The sequence below is a fragment of the Pelodiscus sinensis genome, chromosome 9 (genome assembly GCF_052426305.1).
Source record: "Pelodiscus sinensis isolate ZL-2025 chromosome 9, ASM5242630v1, whole genome shotgun sequence".
Classification (NCBI taxonomy): Eukaryota; Metazoa; Chordata; order Testudines; family Trionychidae; genus Pelodiscus; species Pelodiscus sinensis.
The window spans coordinates 35,952,591-35,980,578 of record NC_143060.1 but is presented as its reverse complement, the minus strand read 5'-3'; the positions used below and the strand labels follow the sequence as shown (position 1 = coordinate 35,980,578).

Genomic DNA, 27,988 nt, shown 5'->3' with positions numbered 1-27,988 from the left:
GGCTGTCCGCTGCCCGCGTGCTCCCCGGCTTTGCTCCCCGTCTCCCTGGTCTGCTGGTCTCCAGCAGACCAGGGAGTTGGGGAGCACGCGGGCAGCGGACAGCCCAGATGTGCCGCGGCTGTCCCGCTGCCGGTGTCCTCAGAGGCTTTGCTCTCCGTCTCGCTGGTCTACTGGTCTCCAGCAGACATGGGAGACACGGAGCAAACCCCGTTCGTAACTGCAGATCCGACATAAGTCGGATCCGTGTAACTCGGGGACTGCCTGTATATATGTTGTTTACTTCATTCTCTAAAGGTTTGTTAAAATACACCACAGCACTGTTTTTTTGTTGTTGTTTTTTTTCCAAACCTGTTCCTTTAGATTGTTCTAAATCTCTCACTTTGTTCTACTTTCCAAGTCCAGGTTCTGTGAAGATAAGGCTGGAGATTTTTGCAGCCTCCCTAGATAGAAGTCTTCGTCAAAGTGACTGGTTTTCTTTGAAATTATGGATAGCCAGGCCACCAGACTCAGGGCTTTTAAAAGAACCTAGAATACAGACTTTCAAGTCTGCTGGCTGGTAGGAGTCCCACAAGATATATTCAAAATACCTGGGTTATCTTGTTTAATGGTCTTGTTTTGTAATCCATATTCACTGGCATAGTTTATTGAGGCTGCTCTGGTGAATGAGGACTGCAGAATAGGGCACTTTCATCATTCTGAGCCCAGTATTACCATGTGGTGACTCAGTCAGTATTGCTTTCAAATGTAATGTTGTATATGTTAGAATTTAAGGTTCTCATTCTTACAGCAAGGACTCCTACAGAACTAATGATGTGACAGGAGCAATTAGTTTAATTGCTTTAGTTTGATGCATAGTGTCTTCCCATATCCAAAATGAACCTGGATAGGCCTCACCTCCCACCCTGCTTCCTCCCCTGAACACTTTAAGGTATTTAAACATGGCTGGATTTCTGTACTAGTATAATGTGGCTTTTCCTCTTGTTTGCTCTGGACTGAAGTGTTTGTAGATTGTTATCTAAGTCAGCTCAGAAGTTGCTGGTCACTGAGTTTGGCCCTCTTTTCAACTATTACCCACCAGAACTTCAAGAGGAAGTTGTGTGACAGCCAGAAGAATTTGTTTGTTTAGGGCATGTTGCCCATCAGAAGCATCAGTTGACAACTGTGTCTGCGTAAGGAAACAGAAATAAATTTTTGTGAGGTTGAAGGGTTCATGTAAAATCCCAAGTATTTTCTTTCTTAGAAATGAAACAGTTTGCAGTACATCAGTTGAAAGTGTCAGTGAACATGCAGTTTCACAAAGTTGTCTGGAATTGAGAGTGACATAATGGCAAGGCAAACAAGAAAAAGAGCTAAAAGAAAAATGTCAGAGTAAATTTCATAGTGGTTAAAATCTTTTTTTATTGTTTAACATGTTGGGAATGTGAAATGGGAATCTTGTTTTATTGACCTTTGTTTTCCTGCACTGTGTGCACACAGATACTGATTTGTTATTGTAGGGTTCTTATGAGCCGGGCCCTGGGGTCAGGGTGGGATCTGGGCTCTTTGAGTTGTGACTTTTGGTACTGAGGCACAGACCCTCAAAGGTATTTGTTTGCAGGAATTTTATTTAATGTTTATTTTTATTTTAAAGGTGCGTACGGTAGAATGATTTGGGTTTTTTTTTCTCTCTTCTTTTCCACTCATGCATGTGGGCGCACACAGTTTCGGGCAGATACATTTGGTTTGAGTTCTCTGCAAATCAGCTGTAGTTCCAGTTGTTGTTTGCCTTGACCCATCCTCACAAGGTCTCTTCATGATGTACTCAGGAGCATGCTGAATACCATCCGGTCATCAATTTCCATTTCTTTGGAAAAGTAATTAAAGCGGTGGCAGCTTTCGGTGCATCTTTATATCGTAGACAGGTGGGGTAGAGATTCCATTCTTTCTTTGGGCTCTTCTTTTTGTGATAGAGGCAGCATTTGTCAAGGTCATGAGTAGGGCTCTACCAAATTCACAGCCATGCTAAATGTGTCATGGAGCATGAAATCTGGGGGAAATTTGTGAGCTTTTACCCTACACTATATTGACTCCACAGGGGATATCAATGGTTCTCAGATTGGGAGCCCTGACCCAAAAGGTGGGTTACAAGATTATTTTAGGATGATCACAGTATTGTCAACCTTACTTCTGCACAATGATTAGTCTGGGAGTGGGGCAGTGGCTGAAGTCTTTGTCTCTCTCCTTCTCCCGCTCCCCCGAGGTTCCCCCTAGGCGCCCATGCCCTTGTTGGTGGGAGGAGACTTTGCACACCCCTCCTTTTGCCCCTTGGCCAATCAGGACTTGGGGATGGGGGAGCACGCAAAGTCTCCTCATACCCTGCCAGGAGGGTGTGGCATTTCTAAGTGCCATGGGCTCCTTGTAGGGCAGAGGAAATTTTACATTCTTCCCCTGCCCCAGGCTAACATTACTAGATTTTTATGGTGGTCTAGAAGGCTAGTGACAGGGCCGGCTCTAGGCACCAGCAAATCAGGCAGGTGCTTGGGGTGGCACTTGGCCAGGGCACCATTTCAGGTAAGCAGCCGGTGCTGCCCCCAGCAACACCTAGCCCTGCCCCGCCCCACCAATATTAAAGGGCTGTGGCCTGGGAAACTCCGTGGCTGTACAGCCAGCTGGCACCAAAGTGTGCCCGGAGCCTTCTGGCCGCCCCTGTCTCCTCTCCTGCTCCTCCCCTCCCTGGCAGTCACTAAACAGCCGGTGCCGCCCACGGCAATGCCTAGCCCCGCCGCGCCAATTTTAAAAGGCCACAGGAGATGCCACAGCTGCGCAGCCAGCACTGGCACCATGTGCGCCTGGCCCTGGAGCCTGCTGGCCGGCCCTGTCTCCTGAGTCCTGCTCCTCCCCGACGGCCGCTACCTCCTCCAAGAGCCTCTCCACTCCAAGCGGAGGCTCTGCTCCACCAGACAGACAGCCTGGTCCCAGCCATCAGCCACCTCATGTGGAAATCCCCGGTAGGATGCCCCCTTCCCGCCTAGGGTTGCCAGGTGTCTGGTATTCACCTCCTGTTAAAAAAAAAAAAAATTCAGAGAATACCAGACACCTGAGATGTCCAGTATTTTCTGATTTCCCCCCCCCCCCCCCCCCAGCCAGGAAGCGAAAATACTGAGCACCTGGCAACCCTACAAACACTCAGCACCCAGTTCTTCCCCTCTTTTCCCCCTCCCCCCTCCTGCCCCTCAACACCCCAGCCCCCATGCTTACCAGGTTCTGCAAGGCTGCTGTCACAAAAGGCCAAGGGTCTTAGTGCTCAACCGCTCCCCTGTTCCTAGCCCTGCACTCACTCTTAAAGGGGACATGCTGTTTTATTTTAATTTTTTTTTCCCCTCAATAACTTTGGTCCCTCCTGCCCCTCCCCCCCCCCCCCTTTTTTTTTTACAACAGAATTTTTTCCTGGTGGTTTTTTTTGCGGAGCAGCCAAAACATTTTTTGCTTGGGGCAGCAAAAAACCTAGAGCCAGCCCTGGCTAGTGATGGGAAAAATTCTGATGATCAAATCTGCTGTCATGCTGGAAATAACCTTGAGTGTGTGGTCTTCTATTCTTCCTGACTTCTTTTTCATTGTAGATGTTTCTGCCACATACTTTACTTTTAAGGGCCTTTATAATTATTTTCCAACTAAAGCATGGAGTGAATAGCTATGAGAGATCTTTAATATGTGGCCAATATCCTTACAAAAATTTTGCTTTTTTTATAATTACAGAAACCAACTATGCCTAATGATCAAAGGGGCTTATACTTTTCTATCAACAGATTTCATGTAAACCTCTGTTTACATGTACAAAACTCAGATGTGCACATTCAGTCAAGCAAATTGTATGTTATCTGTTTTGCAAAAACAGATGTGTTTTGTATACATGCAAAATATGTAAATGGAATTTAGAGGCCACTTGAAAACTTCACCTACTATGGCCATATTGCATTGCAGAGTCAGAGCCGATGACCCTGACTCAGGAAAGCACTTCAGCCTGTACTTAATCTTTTTTACTTCAGTAGGATTTTGCTGTCTGGGAAAGGGGTGTGGTTGCAAATGGGGCCCCTAGTTGCATTGCTTCTTGATAGAATAATGCCAATGCACCAAGAAAAAGTTACTTTTTTCATTGCTATGTGTAACAGTCTCTTGTTACCCATAATCATATGGAGAAACTCAAGGGAATAGAAGTGGTGGTGTCCTTTCATCAATTCTTCTAAGTTTCAGCTTTGCAATCATACTTCTATTTCTGTTTTTACTTGATTTTTTTGAAAGTACTCTTCTCTGAATAGTTATGTATGACTTTCCCCTCCTACAATTTTATATGCATTTCAGAGCGATAGTTAGCGGAAGGAAGTTACAGGGCGTACAGTTAGCCACACAGAGCATACCTGAGGTTTTATACACACATAATGTAAATAGGAAGTAACTCAAAGATATTAAACATGAGTTCAAAATTAAGCTAGTATTTGATGTGTTAAATCAATTTGTAAACAAGTAGAAACAGGATAATGCAGGCGAGAAGAGAATGGCATCACTATTGTGAAAATACTTACATTTATGAGGCTCTTACAGTTCCTGGAAATATTCTGTTTCTGTGTTGTTGATCCTGGAAGCATTTATGCTTGTGAGCAGCTTTATCCACAGAAGTAGTCCCACTAGGCTAAGTAACTCTGGTTCCTTGGTTTTATGAATTGCATCTGAATGTCCTAACAGTAGTAAAATAATTCCCATATTCAGGGGAGCCGACAGCCACGCTTGGCCCCTGGGCAAGGTGAGGAGGGGGCAGCTCTGCACTCCAGAAGGGGCAGGGCTGGAGGCAGCCAGCCCTCAGCACCACTCAGAGCATACCCCCCGACCTCGCCCCCACCCCCAGCTTTGCGCTTACCCAGAGCCCTCTAGTGGTGATTTTCAAGTGTCAGGGTTCTAGACACTGCTACTGTTGCAGTAGTGACAGCAGCTGCTAGGCATTCTAGACCCCTGAGAATCACTGGGCCCTAGGGCAGTTGTCCCCTTGTCTCTCTCTGCCAGTGGGCCTCCCCATAGCTATTGTTTTTCCTTTAAACAATTCTACTTTTCATTTGTACACGGAAAAAAAAACAACCTTCAATCATGAAAATAAGAAAACACCAAATGCTTGAAAAAAAATAATCGGGAATTATGTTGAATAAGGTTATGTGGAATCCTGTTAATTGAGATGTTTCCTCTACATTCAATTTGAACTCCACGTGAAGGTAGTCTATAGACATGCCCTCTTTCTAGAATCCTGCACAGATACAAAATTGGTATCCATGTCTGCCTCTGCATTTGCAAAAATGTTCCACAGAGATCCTTAGCCACATCTGCAGATGCAGATACCCATGGATATAAAGGGGGTATCTGCACATTTACAAGATGTGGAATGTAAGTGACTAGTCGACTACCCGATAGGCCTAGGCTAATCAGATAGTCGACTAGTAGCTTCCCCACAACCCCTTGCTGCCTCTATATCAGAGGCACCAAGCAGGGCGGAGCAGGAGCCAGTACTGGGGGGGGGGGTCCAGCTTAAAAGCCAGTCCCCCCTCCCCAACACTGTCTCTGTGCGGGGAAAGAGAGGCAGAGGCACAGTGGGGGAAATGGCATGAGCGGAGACGAAGCACTCCCTCCTTGTGAACTTGTGGCTCTTGTATATTTCAAAGGCAGAGGCACAGGGGGATAGCAAATGCCCCCTCTCCATCAATTAATCAAGTAGTTGAGGGAAATTCCATCAACTACTTGATTAGCTGATGAATGGAAATTTAACATCACTGTTAATAGATGCAAAATGTATATCTGCATCTGTATCAGTAGCCACAGATATTCGCGGATATCAATGGATTTGCAGGGCTCTATGTTTTTCTTCATGCTGACACAGTTATGTCCACAGTGTTGTAAATACAATCTCATGCATCCTTTTCCTAAAACGTATAGTGCTCTAAAGTAGTGGTTCTCAACCATTGGTACACAGAGGTCTTCTAGGGGGCACATCTACTCATCTGACATATGCTTAGTTTTAGAACAGGCTACATTAAAAGTACTAGCAAAGTCAGTGCATATAAAACTGATATAAAGACAATGACTTGTTTATACTGCTCTATATACTGTATATAGAAATGTAAATACAATATTTATATTCAAATTGATTTATTTTACAGTTATATGGTAAAATGAGACAGCCCCATTTTGAATACAAGCTTTTAAAAATGAGCCCTAAACTACTTGATGGTCTCTCTTCATCTTACTTACTGAAGTTTCTCACTGGGGCCCCAATCCTGCAATAGGAGATCCATGTGACTTTCTTATGCTAATATAATGCTCCACTGTAGTCAGTGAAACTCCACACAAGAATGAGGCTCCTGCCACATGGATTTGATCGTAAGGTTGGGAAAGACGTGTATTTGACTGAAGTTAAGATTTGCTAACTAAAATTGTGTTTTTCATTAAATGTAATTTTGTCATTTTAATTTTTAAAGGCCTAAAGAATTTTACTGTGTGTATACATACCTCCCTGGTCCGGCACCCTCGGGACCTGAGCAGTCCCAAACCAGGCAGTTTCCTGGACCAGGGGAAGGTCAGTGGTCCTCTGCTGGCTGCCCCACTCCCAGGCTTCTCTCCCTGGAGCTCTCAAGGTTGGGGCTCCCACCCTGTTACCCACTTGCTGCCACCAGAGTTCCCTGTAATTCCAGCTGGGACCACCCAGCCGCTGACAGCTTCACTGCCATTGGGGGTTCCCCATGTTTCTCCGCCACCTGGCCCTGCTGCTGCCAAGGGTTCCAAGGGTTCCCCGGTCTGGGGCTGCTCATTCACTGCCGGCCCTACTACTAGGGCCAGTCATGCTCCCACCAGGGCTTCCCAGGGTTCACTGGCCTGGGACTGCCCAGCCACCACCTGGCTCTACTGCTGCCGGAGGTTACCTAGCTGGAGCAGGGGCTCCCCATTCGCTTCTCAGCCTGATGCTGGAGATTCCCTAGCCTAGCCAGGGCTTCGCAACCCACCGCCTGGCCTAGATGCTGCTGGCCCAGCTAGGGATCCCCAGGCGGCTCCTGTTCCTGGCCTCCTAGGCTCGTTGGTCCAACAACATCTGTGGTCCTTCCAGACCATGAATGTTGCCAGACCAGAGTGTCCTGCATTTGGGAGGTACACTGTGTAGAACAGGGCTACTCAACATGCGACCCGCGTTTGTTTGTGGCCCGCAGTACGGTTTGGGTTTACATGGGGCTCAACATGCAGCCCGCAGGTGGGAGCCAAAGCCAAAAAAGTAATCAATATAACAGTCTTCTGTTGATATGCATTTTAGTAGTTAACCTGGACTGTCATTGCTCATTAAAAGTGCTGCCATATGGGTGGAAATCGGGTAAATATTGCATTTTATTAATATCAGCAGAACTGACTTAAATGGGGACTATGTGTTGTGTAGTCTTGCCTTAATTTTTATATTCATGCCCATCAGTGTGAAAGAAGCTATTTGCATATATATTTGCATGTATATGCAACCACACTTAAGTAGCGGCCTTTGGCATGTGCTGTGAGTATTAGTGTGGGCCCCTAGGGCTTCCAAAGTTGAATAGCCCTGATGTAGAATGTAAAAATTCTAGCCTTTTTATTTAAAAATTAGAGTTACTTCCTTTTAAAGAGCAGACTATCAAACACCCTGTGTGAGACCATGATTGTTCCTCCACTACTAAATAGGCACTGCTGTGTGCTGCTGTTTTCTCTGAAATTTTTTGAAAAATAGCTGTGTTTCTTTAATAGATGTACATGCTTTCTATCTTTCCAGTCTGAAAAACTAAGAATCTGCTTAGGTGCTGGAAACCCTGGTTGTTTCAACATGTTTTTTCACCAAAATAGAAATCATATACACAGTACTCTGATATCTGCTAATTCAGGAAGACACAATAACTAACAGATGACCTTTTTCAGAAACCATGGCATGCACTGATCTTGTTTTGCAAGTTGAAAAGTTACTAGATTTCACACACATTAATGGCAATGTTTCCACAACAGTCGCTACTTATAGTCTAGTATCATCAGGAGGCCCTCGTTCAGTATCTGACCACAGTTTAATGCTGTTGTCTCATGACCATCCTTCTTCACTATTATTATTGTAATGGCATAACTGCCTTTAATTCTATGGATTTTTCCAAGTTAATGATTATCATTCCCACAACTTCTGGTATCGAAGTGTGGTGCAAAAACCCAAACCCAACTACATTAATCTGCCTCATTATTTTGATTTATGACATCTTTTAAAGAAAATATGCAGCTGTAGCAATTATATTGTCTCACTTTAGGAAACAAAATCCTAATTGTGGCTGTAGAGAATTGAATTAGAGTCATTTTGCAATCCTGGGATTTTAGGATCAAGTTGATGTTTGTTTTATAGACTTCCCCAATTCCCAGTAGAAATCATTGTACAACAAGGGACTGAGTTTGAATCAGACAGGTGGTGCTTTGTGAGGGGGAAAATATGGCACCTACCTTATCCAAAGGTGGGAGTTGTAGGTAAAACTGGTGGCAATGCCTATGTTTAAGCTTGCTGGATATTTTCAGTTTCTTATAACTTTACCAAATTTAAACCACTTGGACTCATGTAGCATGTCTGTCTCAGACAGAATTATTTTGGAAACTTTCAGCACAAATTGTTCAGCTGTTACTGAAAATGAAATTGGGGGATTTTTTTCCTCCAATGTTAAAACCAATTAGTACAACTGTTTGAAGCACTCTGGTGGTTTTGGAGAAGGAATGAGAAATTAGACCGGGAGGTTGCCTTTGACACAGGGCTGTGTATTTTACTGTTCTTATATAATACATTTAATCAAATTATAGACCTTCCAGAAAAAAATCTCAGTTCGTGTGTTCTCAGTGGAGATGTACTAGAGTTTGGTAAGTAAATTCTCAAAGAGGCTGTCCATGCTGACCATGCTCCAACTCAGAACTGCACGTACTGAACAAGACTTTCCAGCTATTGCAGGTTGTTGTGGTGAGGGAGACCGGAACGGAGAGCAGAGAAACACACTGTCTTGCACTCTGTGCTCTCCCTGCTGGTGCCCCGTCATTGCAGAGGAGGTGGCAGACTGACTTGAACTCAGAGCGGACAAGAACCAAACTGGGGTGGAGTGAGGAGAAAGAGAAGGGGAACAGGGTTGTTAGGTGTCCCATTTTTTATTGGAACGTCCTGTCAAAAAGTGACCCTGGTGGCTCTGCTGATGGAACTGTTAAAAGTTTGGTTGGTGTAGGACTGACCAGTTCCTTTCTGGCCTCTGTGTGGCTTCCAGTATTTCTCTCCTGCTCCTAAGTCTAGGGCCGCCCTCTCCTCCCCATGCCACAAGTGCCAGTTCCACAGCTCCCATTGGCTGGGAACTTTGGGGTGGTGCCTCCAGGTGAGGGCAGTGCACAGAGCCCCAATAGCTGCCCTGCACCTTAGAGATGGACATGCTGGCTGCTTTCCAGGAGTCACCTGAGGTAAGTGCTACCCAAAGCACATCCCTCATCCTGTCCCCACCCTAAAGCTTCCTCCTGCACCCCAACTTCCTGCCCCAGCCCATTTAAAACAAGCTAGTGAGAGAACGGAGGAGAGTGAGGGAGGAGGGATAGAGTGAGGAGGGATGGGGCCTGGGAGAAAGGGCAGGACGGGCCGAGCTTCAGGGCAGGGATGGATCAAAGAGGAGGGCAAGAGTGTTCTGTTTTCTGCCATTAGAAAGTTGCCAACCCTTGAGGGGAAGCAGAGAAGAGATAGGCCAAGGAACCTTGCCAGAGGATGTTGTGAAGTCCAGGACTCTAATAGGTTTCAAAAAAGAACTAGATGAATTCATGAATGAAGTTGGGTCCATCAATGGTTATTAACCAAGATGGGCAGGGATGGTGTCTCTTTCCTCTGTTTGTCAGAACCTGGGAATGGGCGGCAGGGAGTGGATTCCCTGATGATTGCCTTTTCTGTTCATTCCCTCTGGGGTATCTAACATTGGCCACTGTTGGAAAACAGGATACTGGACTAGATGGACCTTTGTTCAGATCCAGTGTGACTGTTCTTATGTTAACCTGGGAACAAGGATAAGACTGGAGCAGAGTGCTGATAGGGTTGGAGGGGGTGTCGGAATTTGGGGATGGTGGTTGTACAGGGCTTGTGCTGGCTGGGCCAAGAAGACTGGGAATGGGACTGCAGGGGAAAGGAGATTAGCAAGAGGACTGAGAGCCAATGAAGATAAAGAGGGAGGGTGTTTGATATCAGTGAGCAGCTGGCAGGAAAATGGGATTGGCTGGCAAGGAGATTGAGTTTGAAAGCCAGAGTGGGGGAAGGTGGTACTGAAATGAGGAGCCAAGAGAGGGAGACTAGATCAGGCTGAAAAAAAGAATGTGTGACTAGAATGAGGAGAGAATGAAGCTAGATGGGATGGAGACTGGCATGAGGAGCCAAGAAGTGGTGGGGGGAGAGGCAAGACAGGGAGAGAGAGAAGCTTGGGGGCAGGGTTTGGGATAGGAGGATAGAGGTAGGGGATCTGTGGAAAAATAGCATGTGATAATCTGATTAAAGTTAGTCATATAGTGTGTATACACAAGGTGGATGAATCACAGGCAGCTTTGCTTCTAACATTTCCTTACTTTTGAGTGCTTAACTTTACTACCTTACAGTAATGTGCTTTTAACATAGCTTTTTGTGTGTAACATAAATATACAGGCAGTCCCCGACTTACGTGGATCCGACATACGTCGGATCCCTAGATACGAACGGGGTGAGGCAACTCCCGCACATGCGCAGCAGCATTCCCGGGGCTCGCTCACCTGGGTCCTAGGATCCTCCTCCTCCTCGGGCCGGCTCCGACTGGGGTCCCGCAGAGCTGCCGGGCAGAGGAAAAGTGCCTCCCCACGCCCGTTGCCTCCCCCCACCCCCCTGCCAGCAACAGGCTGCCCCCTCCCCTGAGCAACAGGCTGCCGAACAGCAGACAAAAGCAGCCTCTCTGCCCCTCCTCCCCTCTATACATGCCGGGCTCCCGGAGCGCAGCAGCGTCCCCGGGGCTCGCTCACCTGGGTCCTAGAATCCTCCTCCTCCTCCTCTTCGGCCAGCTCCAACTGGCCTCTGCCTGCAGCAGCTGGCCACAGGGACAGGGATCCCGCAGAGCTGCCGGGCAGAGGAAAAGTGCCCCCCCCCACGCCCGCTGCCCCCCCCCCCGCGGCCTCTCATCCTGCACGCCTCCCCCCTCCCCCCCTGCCAGCAACTGGCTGCCCCCTCCCCTGAGCAACAGGCTGCCGAACAGCAGACAAAAGCAGCCTCTCCGCCCCTCCTCCCCCTATACATGCTGGGCTCCCTGGGCAAACAAAGACTCCACCAAAACAAACAAAGTGCTGGCCTCATTGTGTTAGCAAAAAAAGGACCCTCCTCCTAGAACCCTGGGTGGTGTGTGGAAATAAAGCTATTAGCTCAAAGCATGGTGCAGAGCTGTTTGGTATTTGATGAGTTACTCCTTTAGTCCTGAGTTTGTCACAGGGACAGAAATAGATGTGAAATCTTCTGAACAGGGGAACAGACAGCAAAACAAACATTAGAGGGGAGTTAACCTTTCCCTATGCTATCCAAAACTAAAAAAAATGTTTGGCTAGAGTTTCCCCTACAATATGTACCAGTTCCGACTTACATACAAATTCAACTTAAGAACAAACCTACAGTCCCTATCTTGTACGTAACCCGGGGACTGCCTGTATGATGATGCAGATTCTTACTCCTTGTGAAATGGCTACTACATCCTGAGATGCAAAGTTATGTTTGCATTATATGTAGGTGTCCTCAATAAAATCTTTACATCACAACCTACTATCATGTGACTTGCATATACCTCATTTGTCTTTTTTTTGTTTCTTGTCTCTGCCTCTACCCCAAAGACCTCACATCTAACAGTCAATCTCTTACTATATTTTTGTATGGCATCTAGCACAGTGGGACCCCAACTAGTTTCAAGTCTTTAGGTGTTATAAAAATGCCAATAAATTATTAATTAGTAATTGAAGGGGGAAAGCATAAAATTAATATAGTTCAGACACCATTGTCAGTTGATTAATAAAAGCTTAAACATCACCATACATGTGCAGTTATGTACAGAATAGGAGACTATCCAGTCATCATGTAGTAAGTGTAATCCTAAACATTACACTTTTTAATTACACTCTTTTGTAGTATATCTGCTAAGGAAAGTAAAACACATGACCACAACACGTCATTCTTTTTATGAGTAGTCCCATTGCCATCAATCTGACTGATGCCATGAATACGAGCTGCAGGATGGGGCTCTGTGCCCATCATATGTTTTAAATCAAATAAGAAACTTTTCCATTAAATATGTTAAAGAAGGACTTCCCCTTTGGCTGCATTATACAGTATGTGAACCATATTGGTTTTCACTCCACTAAGTTAAGACAATGGAGTGTTGTAGGTTCTATATGATTGGAAGCCTAACTGTGTTGTGAAGAAGCAGATGGCATAGGTGGTTTCATATCATCTTCAGGAACCTACTTTTTATATCTGTTTTAGGTCAGAGGTGAAATAAGTTTGGTGGGCTCAGCCTCATGGGCATTTGTCCATATTACAAAATCACCATATAATTTTTCAGGGCTTAACACTGTTGGCTGCCTCTGCTTAGCAGGTGCCCAGCACTAGGAGAGCAGATGAGGATTAAACTGTGTTGGCAGAAGTGCATAAGGAAGCTTGCACATAGTCTGCCTACACTACGCATTGTAGACAGTTATTTGGAACTTTTTTTGGAAAGTATTTACAAGAAATAAAATCGAGCAAAATAGAAAACAGAAAGCAAATCTCTGCTGTATTTTGTTCACTGTTAACTTGGAAGCCAAGAATAGTATAGCTATTTGGAGTCTAGAGGCATTGTGGTAGGCTGTTCATTTTGATAAAAGATGCAGCCTGCTCTAGATATAAAAGATAAACAAAAGGAAGAGAGAAAGTTGGCTGAAGTATAGATTTGCTAGAGCTGGTTAAAAAGAAGGTTGAGTTTTCCATACAACTTGGCTGGCTTTTCCTGGATTTTGTTAAAAATGTTCTTCAATTTAAAACCCCCAAGGCCACAAAACCTGAAAGAAGACCCCTGCCCTCAGAGGGAAGTCTCATGAGCTGCTGCTTCATCATGGTCCAAAGTAATTCTGTTGGTTCAGTATTTGTCCATTGCACTTGCCCATAACTGAGCTCTAAAGATCCTAGTTGCCTCTGCTTCCCTGAGACATCTGGAACCCATACTAAAGGTTTTGGTTATTAAGAACAAATTGAAACTACAATTCCATATGTCCAGGATAAGCTGGACTTGGGAATAAATAAAAAGGGAAAATTAACATGGACAGCTGAGCAGGCATGGTCTACACTTAAGTTTTACCAAAGTATCCATTTTGACTAGAGGTTTGATTTAAAAAAAAAAAAAAAAAAGTCCTAGCATGAATGCAAGTTGTGGTCTTATAAAGGTGTCTTAATACTTGTCTGCACTAAAAAGTTACTCAGATACATCACCCAGAGATGTGCAAAAATGCACGACACCCTGAGTGATATAATAAAGTTGACCCAACCCCTGGCGTAGATGGTGCCTCACTACCCACTCTCCAGGAGGTGGATTATCTTCCCTGATGGGAGAAATCCTCATGTCCACCTATGTAGTGCTTCAGTGTAGACACTGAAGTTGCAATTGCAGTTGCAATTGTGCCACCTCAGTCTTTCAAGTGTAGACAAGGCTTTATGTCACTATCATTGTTCCTCTTCCTGAAAAGGAATATACTGTGCAGAGAACTTTAATACTGGTGTACTGGTGTACGTATGTGTCCACACTAAGGTGTGGAAGGATGGTATCGCTAGCTTTACTGGCACAATTAAAGTGGTACAACTTTCTACTGTAGTGCAATCCTTAATGATTGTCCCACTGGTGAAACAACGGATAACCTTTCAAGAGTACAAGAAACACTTTAAAAGGTCTTTCTTTTAATGTCTGTCTGGCTAATCTATGTAAATAATGTACATGTAATATAATTTTTTTTAAATTGCAGCTGTAAAAATGCTTTGGGGTAGGATAAATCATTTGACAATCTTTATCTAAGGTATATTTATGTGAACAAGACCCATCAGAAATGGAGAACGTTTCCTAATTCCAGTTTTTCTGACACTCTTCTGCTAACTTTGGTGCCCTTTGACGTTGCATTTGAACAATTTTGCCTCAAGTAAGAGCCTATCAATATTGTTGGGTAACTTTAAAACTTTTTAGGAGAGAGGCTTTCTGTTAGACTTAAACATCTGTTAAAAATTAGTTGTACGTAGTACTGTTGCCAGGTACTGAAAAACAGTTTTAATATAGTACATGTTGTTATTAAACTTATAATAGTGTATGTTCCTTACAATATCCAAACCTATTTTTCCATGATCCAGTTCTGAACTGCTGCTAACAGTTGACTTTTTTTTACTCTGCTGGTTGGTGCATCTGAACAGAGACTCCGTGTAAGAGGATGTAAGTTTATTGGAATTGCATCCTCTTATACCAGATCTGATTTTGACCTTGAGTATTTTAGTTCTAGAGAAGTGGTTCTCAAACTTATTTGATTGAGCTCCTTTTCTTTGTGTCTCCGGTAATTTACCTCTTCTTTTCTCGCACTCTCTCCTCTCCCACCGCCATCCCAGTACACATACCGATATGCGTTGTTGTTGCTTCACTTGAATCACTTTCATCTTCTTTGTTTTTTATTTGAGCTGAGGGGGGGAGGGAAGGTTCTGTTGCTTGAATAAGCCAAATATCCATTATTATAAGAGCAAAACTGAACCAGTGTTTGTAGCCCATTCTTACTATTACATGTGTATACTGTGTCGTAACTAACAGATGAATGTAGAGGGCAACAACTTTGTATAATGCTATGCAAGCTTCACAGACATTTGTCATAATGCACAGAATTGTCTAGAGCCAAAAGTACAGCACCATCTGAGGACCTGGCTTCTCTGGAGGAATTGGCGTTGCTAGTACAGCTGCTCCCCAAGTTGCAAACAGTCAAGTTACGATCATTCGCACTTATGACCAAAGCTCCCATGGAGCGGTCATAAAGGCAGTCAGCGCAGTCGCATGTAACTCAGTGGGGTCCGAGTTATGAACAGTTCGAGTTATGGACCAAGTATTGGTCTGTAACTTGTTCGTAACTCAGAGAGTGGCTGTATTTCATTGCTGTGGACACAATGTGCTAAATAAGTTTTTTCCCCCTAAAACTGCTTGTACGTCCCACAATACGGACTTGCCCCCAAGTGTGAGAACATCTGTTCTAGAGATGTAACAGACCCTTAAGGTGGCTTGAGGGGAGACTGAGATAGAGGCTTCAGTCACAGATAATATTTTGCTATTATGTAAACTTGAGCTTTTGTTTTATGCATAATACATTACCAGCGCTTGAGAATCACAAGTAAAGCTGCTGTGCTAACAGATGTTGGGTCAGGACAGCTTTTATGTCTGGTTTTCAGAATGGATCTTAGATCCCTTTGAAAATTATATTTTTATTTCAGTATATTGCTTTCCTTCACAGAGCTATAGAAGTGAAAGCTGGGGTGAAATCCTGGGCCTATTGAAGTCAGTGTGAGCCTAGTGATTCACTTCAGTGTGGCCAGGATTTCCTCTCTGAATTGTTCATGATACACGCTATATTACAGAGAGATCCTCAAGAGATTTTAAATAGTTTGTAACAAATATGAAATGTATAGGATTTGGACTCCTTGATTTCTAAGTTCTTTGGGGGACAGGATTGCCTCTTGTAATTGGTACAGTATCTGATAGAGTTGTTGACTCGAGTCCCACGACTTGAACTCAAGTCCGACTTAAATCGCCTAGGTGACTCGACTTGAGACTCAACTCGGGTTCATTGTTTGTGACTCGAGACTCGACTTGAGACTTGCTAATTTTGTCAAATCGACTTCGTGAAAAATTGTCCGAAAATGCCGATATTGATGGCTTGTACAAAAGTGACTAGACATTTTTTAAATTAAGACTTGAGACTCGACTTGGGACTTGACAATGACGACTTGAAGACAACACTGTCTGATACTGTGGCAACTTGGCCTCTAGGCACTATTTCAGGACAAATTTATTAATAAAAATAATAGTAGACTTTTATAGGTTGCTGGTTTGTAGCTATGTCTCCTAATGGGCAGAGATCAAGGGCGAAAGGAACAAATGCATTGGCCCCGGGTCATAGTCATGTAGCCCTTGCTTATTCTGAAGCTGCTGTTTTCTCAGCTCCTTTTTGAAGAGTCCTGGTTCTTCTGTCCAGGTGGTAGGTTATAAGGACCAGCAAATTATGCAATAGTATTAGTTTTCTTAGGTAAACATGTGGGGCCAAACTAATCCCCAGTTTAACTCCTGTGACTTCAGTGGGGTTATGCTAGGTTGAAATGAGCTAAAAGCTGCTGTTTGATCAGGTTGAGCCTCTTTCTGTAGAATCCAGAAGAGATCATTAGGGATTTGCTTGTGACATTTGCTGAATTAAATGTGATGGTTAACTGATTAAGGGGGAGTAGAGGGACTGTTCCAGCCTGGCTGGGCTGGAGCACCTTCCCTCCTCTCTTGCCCACTCCCTTCGCAAGCAGGGGATGCTCCTAGGATTGCCAGGTGTTTGATATTGACCCGAACAGTCCGGTATTTTCACCTCCTATCTGGTTTAAAAAAAAAAATCAGAAAATACCAGACACCTAAAATGTCTGATATTTTCTGATTTTCCCCCCCTCCCCCACCAGGAAGCGAAAATACCGGACACCTGGCAACCCTACTACACACTCAGCAACTGGACCCAGCCCCCAGAACCCCCACCTCCCCCTCCCCACTTACCTGGTTCCTCCGGGGCTTGTCTTGTGGCTGGAAAGAAAAACAAAATGGCCACCAGCAAAAATGCCCCTTTTTAAAGGGGTCATGCTGATTTTAAAAAAAAAAATTTTTTTTTTTGGTTGCTTAACTGCTCAACAACTTTGGTCTCCCCCTCTTTTCCTCAACAGATTTTTTTTCCCGGTGGTGGGTTTTGTTGTTGTTTTTTTTGGTGTAGGGGGTGTTCGATATTTTTGGTTAAACCATCTGGCAACCCTAGATAATCCAGCACGGCCAGAGCAGCCCCTGCCTGTGATACGCCTGAGCCCAAAGTGGACAAGGGTTGCTCTGGATGGCTGGAACAGCCCCTGCCTATGTCGGGCCCCACTGCACTTGTGCAGCCCACTGCCCATGGCAGGAGGGAAGCTGCTTCAGCCACCACTGATTAACTGGAACCATAAGCCTCACTCTTAAAGGGTGATGTTTACCAGTTAACCTTTCACATCTCTATATTTCACATGAAGTTACTTTTCTTTTTGTGTGTGCAGATACATACAACTAGTGTAACTACCACATGCAGAACTTTTCCTCTCTTTGAAAGCTTGGCACTCACTGTTTCTTAGAAGCTATCGGTCCTCTAAACGTATAAATTACAACCTATTTATTTCATGTTTGTAACATCCACAATATTTGTAAGAGTGTAAAGTGTCTTTAGAATTTTACAAAAATAAGATGAAAATCTGGATAAAATATGCAAAAGCGGCGAGGAGTCCTGTGGCACCTTGTAGACTAACTGAAGTTAGTCTATAAGGTGCCACAGGACTCCTCGCCGCTTTTGCAGATTCAGACTAACACGGCTACCCCTTTGATACTTGATGGATAAAATATATGGCTGCCATTTGGATTTACACTCCCTGTCTGAAGAATATTTTCTCTTTATTTTTGGAGGAAAATTATGATAACCTGTCCCCTGAGGACAAAAATCCAAACATCTGAAAAAACAAATAGTTCCCTAGAAATGACGTAATCCTACATCCTTTATTTTTAAAACCATGATTTATTCACCCTTGGTGGAACTCCATTGTAGCCAATGCACCAGCATTGTTTCATCAAATGAATTCCTGTAGAATAACTGAATCTGTTTTATTGGATAGTATAACTCCGTGGAATGTTGAGAGGCTGATCATCTCTCACCAACCCTTGTTTTGTTCATTATTATATATTATCAAAAAATAACTTGTGTTCTATGGATAATTGATTTTTAAAATTGACAAAACAGGATTCAAAGTATAGAAAGAACTAAGGAAAAGCGGTATGCTTCCTCCATATATCTATTCTAAATGAAATTTAGTTGCAGATTGTGTTTGGTCAAAGGGAAAAGGATTAATTTCATACTTGCAGCTGAGTAATAATGTTTATCTAAGTCCTTGAGTGCATCATGTTCAATTTTTGTGACTTGAAGTGATGCTGTGTACTCTCTTGAGGTTTATATCTCCTTTTTTTTCCTTCTGCTTAACTGAACAGCTGTCTTAGCATGGGCAGTGTAACATGATATAAGAGCATATTTTTGCCCTGGCCTATTAGTACAAATTTGTAATGGTTGTTTTGGAAAATGTACTGTGAATTTATCGCAAGACCTTCACTCTAGAGTAGTTAATTCAACTTTACAAATCCCTGGCACTTGACTTCCATCTTTCATAACAAAACTGAATCTGTGACTTGATGCCTTGAAGTCAGCAAAACAAAATGGTACTTTAACAGCGGTGTTTACTTTGATCATTTTTCAGCATTTGTGCCTTAGCCTTTCACGTAATACAAATTGCTTTACCAGAGTAAGTGGGCAGAGGCCCATAAACTGTTTTTGTAGTTTGGTTGCTGTGGTGATATTCAGATTTCCATGAAACTATCATCTCCAGGGAAACAGAAATCTTTGCAGCTGTCTTAACCTTGTAGATATTGTATAAGTTTGATAGAAGCCTTGCAGGAGCTTTTTATAAACTGTATAGGCAGTGGTTACATGCATAAATACCCATACAAATATTATTTGCTAGGTAATACCTGCTTCAGCTTGATATATGTGTCATCTATAAAATGTTCTTTTGAACTCATATTTAATAGTTTTAAAGCTTTTTATAGTATATATTAAATGATTATTCTAACTAACCTGACAACTAGACATTTGTATGTATCGTTTCTCATCTGCAACTACAGGTTGTACCTCCAAAAACTGGCATTTTCTGATCTGGTGACATCCATCATCCAGCAGGACCACAGATGCTCCTGGACCAGAGAGCCCATGAGCCTAAGGGCAGGAGGGCCATCTGGTCAGGCCTATAGGGTCAGCAGCCTGGCTGGGGGCAGTGTGAGACAGGGCCAGAGCCACGCAGCAGCCTGTGGCAGTGCAGGGCTGGAGCCCCATGGCAGTCCTTGGGAGTTCATGGCTGTAGTTGGAGCTCCACAGCAGTGTGGGACTGGAGCCTCCCGGCAGCTTCCTGAAGCCTGGGGCTGGGCCTGTGGCACGCCTTGGGAGTATAGGGCTGCAGTTGAGCCCCACGGCAGCACGGGACCAGAGCCCCACAGCAAACCACTGGAATGCGGGGCCGGGGCCACAGCCCCACAGCAACCCCTGGGCCAGAGCTCCATAGCAACCCCCTGGAGCATAGGGCCAGAGCCAGACCATGGATGCACAAGGCTGGAGCCCTGCCGCAGGAGCTGGAGCCTCTGCTGTCCAGGAATCCGGCAGCAGCTAGGCAAGCAGCCCAGCCAGGTTGGGGGTGCAAGGCAGGAAGTCTTGGGGAAGTCTGCTAGCAGCATGCGATGGGCTTTTGGTGGCAGGAAACTTCCCCAGGTCCAGTAAATTCTCTTGTTCAGGAGCTCTCATTTCCCGACGGTGCCAGACTTGGGAGGTCCAACCTGTATATATTTTGTTGTTGGAACGCTTGCCAAACAGAATATATATATTTTTAAAAACAAATTGGCCATCATTTTTGAGTGTTTGAGCGTTTTGGCGTAGCCCTAAGCAGGCCCACGGACCTGGGACTGGGAGGGGCAATTGCCTCATGGCCTGGTGTTTCAAAAGGTCCCAGAGATCCCAGCTGCTACCACTGCTACTGTGGCAACGATGGCATCAAGAGTACTGGGTCCCTTTGAATTGCTTTCAGAGTGCCATACCCAGCACTCTACTCAGCTTTAAGGTCTGGAGGGGGAAAAACCAGGCTCCCCATACACACCTTGTTCTCAAGCCCACGGTGGCTGTTGGCCCTGCTGGCCCTAAAGTTAAGTTTTGTCCATGAATGAGAGAGCAGTTCTCAAACTTCATTGCACAGTGACCGACCCCATTCTGACAACAACATTTACTATACAACCGCAAGACGGGGATCCGAAGACTGAGCCCATACGAGCCCCCCACCTGAGATCTGATGCCTGCGGCCAGCTAACCTGAAGCCGAGAGCTTTTGCCCTGGGTGGTGGAGGCTTGGCATGGGCTTCAGACTTGGTGGGGCCCAGGGCCAACATTAGCATTGGTGACTCCATTAAGAGGAGTATGCAATCCACTTTTGGGTCCCAACCCACAGTTTATGAACCCCGGAGCTAAAATATTCTTTTAATGCCAACAAATGTATTACTTGGGGGAGTGAGTTTGATGCAAAGGAAGGCTCAAAGATAGGCAAACACATTCGTCAAGAATAGTGCATAGCTTCTGGGACTTGACTGAAAGGACTGTTATTTAAAAGCATTCCCAGAAACGTTAGTTTCATGTTTATGAAAATGTTGACAGTGATACATCAATAACTACATGAAACCTTCATCAAAGGAGAATATTGGGACATATTTGCTTATTTATCCCATTGTGAGTGTAGTGTTTTGTGCATTAGGATTCCAAGAGAACTGAAAGGGCATTTTTAAAGGAGGCTGGAGGAAATAGATGACTTCGCCACATTTAATGATTCACTTTTTATTTTATGTTGATATTGTCTGACTCCCAGGCTCAAAATTACAAGTGCCATCTGAAATGGAGGATAACTCTGTTGGCTAAGATATTATGATGCAGAATGCAATAACATTTATATAATATATAAATAATTTGAATTAAAATTAGAAGGAAGGGTGGAGCTATCACGTCTTAAGGCGTCCTATTTAATACAGAAACTTCCCTAATGCTTTCAAGGACATCATGGGTGAAATTCTGGTCTTTTACCTTGAACTTCAATGGAACCAGGTTTTGAACATAGCTGTTTGTATTCAGAGTAACATTGTGAGGCTGCAATTCTTATTAGGGCTTCTTGGCACTACATAATATAAATATTTAATAATAATAAGCATTCAGTCTGAGAAAATAGAGCTTGAAGGGAAAATATCCTTAAGTAAACTCATCTCTTCTGCTAACATATTTCTTAAATGCTCTCTGGTTTAATGATTTGAAATGGTCAAGTACTTTTTTATTAATTTACGTAGTACTTACAATATGCTACACACTGTCCAGATGTTGAAGAGGGCCTGGCCTTGAGGAGCTCAGGACCGTTGACAAGCACTCAGATTAGGGGAAGGGAAGCAACAAATAGGGATTCTTTCTGTACATGGGCTAGATTCATTGTGGGCAGCATGGCAGAAGTGGTTTGTGAAGAGGGACTTGGATATATGCGGATGAGCTCAGGGAGGTGGTTTAAGGAATGCTGTTGAGGAGGCGTTTGGGTAAGAAGCTAACAGACAAGCAAAAGAGACTGGAAATGGTTGGCAGAACCTAAGTGGGAAGAAGCTTGACAAAGCTGGATAAGCAGAGAGGGGAAAGAGTTTTACACAGAGATTTGAATGTGCTGATATAGCTCACACTTGATGCAGAAGCACTTCAGATGCCAGTGGAGGGATTTGAAGAGGGGAGTGACATGATCCAGTATGGCTGTAGGTCAGAGGGATAGGGAAGATACAGTAAACAGTGTTACAGAAGAGAGGCAAGTGGAGAAGTTATTTGCTGAGTGTTCCCCAAAAGAAAAATAGGAAATTACACTTGGCTGTAGATCAGGATCTAAATTAAATATATTGTAGCGATCCCATTGTGCTTGTACCTGATAATTAATGTGGCTTTTAAAACCTGATGGAGCTATTAGCGTGCTTCCCCCTGCCCCCCCCCAAAAAAGAAAAAGGCAAATGAGAGGAATGGTGGTGGGGGTAAGGGGCTAAAGGAGACTCATAGGCTACGTCTACACTGGCCCCTTTTTCGGAAGGGGCATGCTAATTTTGAAAGTGGGAATAGGGAAATCCACGGGGGATTTAAATATCCCTACTTTAAATATTCCTACTTTGAAGTAGGAAGTAGGAATAAGAGATCCTCCGGAATAGGGCTTTATTCCGGAGGATCGGGCCAGTCTAGACGCTTTTTTTCCGGCTTTTCCCCAAGCCGGAAAAAAAGCGGCGGACATGTTTATTTAAATCCGCGGGGGATATTTAAATCCCCCACGGATTTCCCTATTCCCACTTTCAAAATTAGCATGCCCCTTCCAAAAAAGGGGCCAGTGTAGACGTAGCCATAGACTTAGCTGGGATGTGGAGATTAATGACCTCCTGATCGCTGTGCTTCTGCAAGAGAGCTGGAACTGGGGCTCCATCTAGACAGCAGGCTTCTTTTGAAAGAAGATTTTTCAGAAGAGATCTTCTGGAAAACTTGTTTTGAAAGAGCATGTTTGCACAGCAAAAGCGCAATGAAAAAGCGATGTGTTTTTCGAAAGATAGCGTCCACATTTATTGGATGCTATTTTGCATTTAAATTGTGATTACTGTGGACAGAGTGGCCACCAGGGCACCTGTGTTTTTTTCCTGGGGGCCTCTTCTTTCGAAAAAACTTCTTCTTCCGCATCCACACACGCCTTTTTCTGAAAAAGCTTTTTCGGAAAAAGGCTTCTTCCTTGTAGAAAGAGGTTTACTGCTGTCGGAAAAAAACCTCCATTGTTTTCGACTTTCTGTCGAAAGAATGCAATAGCAGTGTGGACGTAAGTATAGTTTTTCCAGAAAAATAGATGTTTTTCCAGAAAAACTCTGCAGTGTAGACATACCCTGACAGTAATCCCAAAATCACAGGGTCTTCTAGAAAAGTTCATTTTTTGCACTCTATTTCCATTGAGTCTGGGTAAAGAGATTGCCAGGTCAGAGTTTCAGAAGGTTTTGTTGTTTTGTTTTGTTTGGAGAGAATAGTAATGTAATGCAAAATTATGCTGGTTTTGTTAGAGAATTTTCGCAAAAAGATATATTTTACTTGTGAAAAGTTCCTTTTTAAATGCTAACTTTCTGTGGCTTTTTCCAAGGACCAGCTTGCCCTTTTCTTCTGGGAATGTGGGAAGACTATGATAGTTTATATAACTCCTCTCTGTCCCTTCATCTCAGCCAGAAGCCACATGATAATTGCAAAGATGGCAGTGTTGTGTCTGTATGATATGTAGGCCCATATGCAGAAGCCTGTGGGGAAAAGCCAGATTCAGCAATGATGATGTAAAGAACTAAGGAATAAAAAAAAATCAACCAAAACCTACTGAAATAATGACCAAGAATTCTTATAGCACATCTACTCAAGTTAATACCTTGACTTTCTGGCCCCAGCAATGTGTTTCTTTTTTCCCTTTTCTTTAGTCTCTCTCAACTTTACTGACAAGCAAAAATCTTCAGAAAATCTAACATGGAGTCAAACTTGAACTTCATTATATGGAATCTAGCTGTTCGTTTTGAACATGGTTGTTTGAGCTAATTTTAAATACTGATAATCAATGATGCAGCTACATTTTCTTATTACCCGATGAACCTGTACTAGGTACTGCCAAGATGGAATTTGCTGGGTCTGTTAGTAAAACATGACAAATGCTTCTTCTGTTGTACCAATTTTATGGTTCCTCGATATCTGCAGTTGAAAACAAAACAGAACAACAAATCCCAGAGGCTCTAAATAGTCAGAATTCTTACTAATTCTCTGCAATAGAAAGACATTCAGCCCTCAAATATTTTACATTCAATGGGGTATACCAGGGATGTAGTTGACTAACCAATAAGTGTAGGCTGTATCAGAGGCAGCAAATATAGGGAAGCAGGAGCCGGTGCTGGGGGGGAGCTGTCTTAAAAGCCAGTCTCTGCAGTGCCGTCCCTCTCCCCCTTCCCCAGTGCTGTTGCCTCTATTAGAGGCACCAGTGTGGGTGGAGGCTGCCATGAGGCAGAGGCTGTTCCAGCAGGTGACATCTCCCCGCTGGGACCCTCCGTGGACAGGAGTTGCTGGACCCAGCACAAGCTGGGACAGAGCAAGCCTGGCTCAGTCCCAGCTCACACTGGGTCTAGGAGCCACCCCCGCTGCGGCTCTGCACTTTCAATACAATAGGAGCTGGGATGCCTGCCAGTTGTCATGGGTGGATTGAAACAGCACCAAGAGCAGAGTTGCCAGGTTTCTGGTTTTCAAATGGAACAGCTGCACAAAAAGGGACCTTGGCGGCTCCAGTTAGTACGTCTGACTGACCTGCTAAAAGTCTGATTGGCAGAGTAGCAGGGCTAAGGCAGGCTCCCTGCCTGCCCCGATCCATGCGGGTCCTGGAAGCTGTTGGCATGGCTGGCTTCTAAGTGCAAAGGCATGGGGTCTGAGCATCACTGCCTCAGTTTCCATTGGCCGGCAACCATGGCCAGTGGCAGCTGTGGGGGTGGCCTGCCTATGCCCCAGCTCAAGTGCTGCTGTAGAAAGAGAGAGCTGGGGGAAGTCCTCTCCTCCTGCCATAGCCCTAGAGCACTGTCCTGCACGCCAAACCTCCCTGCCCCAACTCTGAGCCCCGCATCTCCAGTCCCAACCCTGAGCCCCCTCTCACACGCAGAACCCCTCAGTCCCACCACGTGATTTTGTTACGTGCATCAATATGAAGGTGATGTGATATTAGGGATGTGAGTGACTAGTCACGCTGACTACTCAACTACTTGCATTCCCTCTCTCCCCTGCCCCCTCTCCCCTTGCTGCCTCTATTACAGGCACCCAGTTTTCTGCTATTAGAAAGTTGGCAATCCTACCAAAAACTCTCAGTCCCCATTTGCTCAGCACTTCTCAGCATCAGGCCCAGTGCTTTTCAGTGTGTATTCTCCTTAAAGAGGAGGGTTGGCAAAGCTAACTGAATAACATTTGTTAAGATGTCTTTTTAGGAAATCCATCCGTGCGGTGGAAAAATATTAATTTCCAAAACATATAAGAGAGATCTCAAACATTGGTATCTGCTGGGATTTGTTTATACTGAAAAGGAAAATCAGAGCACAGTTCACCAAACTGGAATTAAACACCCTAATTTTTAATAAAATCAGTATCTGTGTTAGTAAAAGACCGAAATCTGTGAGAAGGGACCTTCTGCAACCTGCTCTAAAACAAAGCCCTCACACTGCAACCACTTGCTGCATCCTGGAGTTTGTTTTTATTAACAAAGTTAATAACGTTAACAAAATTAACTGAAGTTACCTATCATGTAGGAGTTAAGTAAACGTCACTAAGGACTCCAGTTTTCTTGAGAACTTCAAATTTTCTTTCAAAATCAACCTGCAATGTTTACAGACACCATACAAAAGAGCGTGTTGGTAATCACCTCTGAGTCATTTTAATATTCATCTTTATTCTCTTCACACATTTTGTACAAAAGTGTTATTTTTTTCTTTCATTTGAGCTATCTACAAACCCACCTTGACTTAGAATGAACTTGCATATCTAGCTTCTGTGTAATCACTTTTCCTTCTTCCTGCATCTCTTGATTGCCTTCCTGACTGGTCATTCTGCAAAATCTAAATGAGCCCAAACAATCATGGATGCTCAGAAAGCTTGTTAGTCATTGTATTTCTCTCTTTTGATTGCAAGAATAATCTGATCTGAAGCAAAAGATCAAAAAAACTTTGCTAACTGTTTCTTTCTAATTTAATTTTTTTACCCCTTGTCCAGTTCACTTCAGTGTACAGCAACAGATATGCATAAGCTCCATCAATTAGGCTTCGAACAAATTAACAGAGAAGATCTCTAGCTTGAATGAAGATAAACATTTTTACCTCTTCTGCCATAACATGTCAACTCTTCCGTAGAGTGCGTGATGAGGGGGAAGACCAAGGAAGTTTTGGATCTAATTGTAGCTATGTTCTTACTGTTGTTACTGTAACAAATTTCTTCACCAATACTTATTAACATATTGCTTACCCTCTATTCCTTTTTACTTCAGATGCTATTTCCAAAGTATCTTCCTTTCTGCTGTCATGATCCAAATATACATAGAATTGAGCCAGAGCATTGTTTAGTGGAATTGAAGTGAGAAAAATATTTACTGTTTCAAATTGCTTTCATATGTTGATATATACCTTAGACGAGTCAAAAGAATTTCTTAACCTTTATATTTGCACCTGCTTTCATGTAGTTAATTGAATGCATAGTTTCTTGCTTCATTTTTAAGTCTTTAAGCCCTGTGTGAACTGCCTTCAGTCTGCTTTTTTATTTGATAATGTAGTGAAATAAAACAAACAATGAAAGACTTGTTTTGCAAGTTCACATGCAGCTATGAAGGGGCCCTTTAATGGTAGCCTTTCCTTTTAATGGCTTCCCTATGGTCTGTTTATCTCTCAAAAATAAGTTAATCTCTTTGAAGATTTCTAATTTTTAGGTTTTTCCTCTTCATCATAGTCTCACAGTGATGGCATTGGTGAGAGATGGATGGCACTTTCCTGTAGGATATATAACTTTCTTTTTTCTCGTTCTTCTTGTGTTTCTTCTTGTTTTTCTTGGGCCCTTCCACCACAAAAATGTCCAGATAAATCACTAATAATTGACTGGTTTGGTTTAACCCTAAATAACAACTTCTCCCCAATTCACTTCATGTGTCCCCTTTTGGCTGCTCTTATCCTCTCCTATCAGTGTCTACAGAGAGGTTCATCCTTTTCTTTACCTCCCCAGTATGCCTCGTGGGATGAGGTTTACGGGGGAGGTCGACAAATGCCTTTGATATCAACCGTGGAGCGCCCAGACTACTGCGCTGAGCCAACAAACAGCTGATCAGTCCAGCACGGCAACCATTTAAATGTAAATGAAGCAGTGATTATTTAAATCGCCGTTTCATTTTCCTATGCCGGGTAGCCTAATCTACATGCCTCTGTCGCCAGAGGCATGTAGTCTAGACATACCCTTAGTTGCTGGCTATGCTTGCCTTTCTCATCTTGCCCTTTGACTGTGAGTATGATTAAAGGTTAAGGCAGGATTTCCTCTCCTCCTTAGTCATTGACTAGAACAAGCAAGATGAATATGTTGGGCATCCCCCAACGAGCTACTTTGGTATCAGAAGGTCTTTTTTCTGTTTCTACAATACCTCCTGTTGCTCTAGAGACAGCAGAAGGCACTATAGGTTTATCTGTGATCTATATGGTATTTCTGGCTTGGGAGGAAGAGGAGGAAGCTGGTGATCTGTGTGGTTATGTGACTAGTCGACTATCCAATAAGCAAAAGCTTAGTGGATAGTCAGCACATTAGTTGACTTGTCACTTCCCCTACCCTTACTGCCTCTATCAGAAAGAGACAGCAATGTGGGGAAGAGAAGTGGGTTCTGGGGGAACCAGCTTAAAAACCGTTGTCTCCCCTTCCCTCCTCCCCCCCAGCTCCAGCTCCGTGGGAGAGGTAAGGGCGCACAGTGGTGGCATTCCACCTTTGAAATGTACAAGAGTCACTGCTTGGGCCGCCCCTCCCATTGATAGCCATGGAGGTCTTTCATCTTGCCTTTAAGTGTCTTGTGGGGCCACCTTGAGAGACACACATGTTGAGGTGTGCTGCTATTGTTATTTTCCCTAGAAAGAACAGAGTCCTGGCTGTGTTCCTAGCCTGTTGATAATAAATAATTCTTTGTTACTTTATTTCTTTAGACCTGCAGGGAACAAAGGGGGTTGTATATAAAGCCTATTATATTGTAATTTACGTCTATTTACTATACAGTCATTCCTCATTTAACACTCTAGATGCATTTCTGAAAATCTTTCGTGGTAAGCGAAAACGTGCTATGTGTGGTCAATTTTCCCATTAAAAATAATGAGAAAAGGTGGAGGTTGCATTTCAGGTGGTGGTGACAAAGTCAATTTTTTGTTTGTGCTTGGTCATCAACGTCAGCATTAGATATCTAGCAACACAAATTGCCACAGTTTGTTAAA

At 43.8% G+C, this 27,988-nt stretch overlaps 1 protein-coding gene across 11 annotated transcripts in view; it reads left to right on the top strand.

Moving 5' to 3' along the window:
• TGFBR3 (transforming growth factor beta receptor 3) overlaps positions 1–27,988 on the top strand; it is a 192,987-nt gene that overhangs the window by 97,397 nt on the left and 67,602 nt on the right. The window lies entirely within an intron of this gene.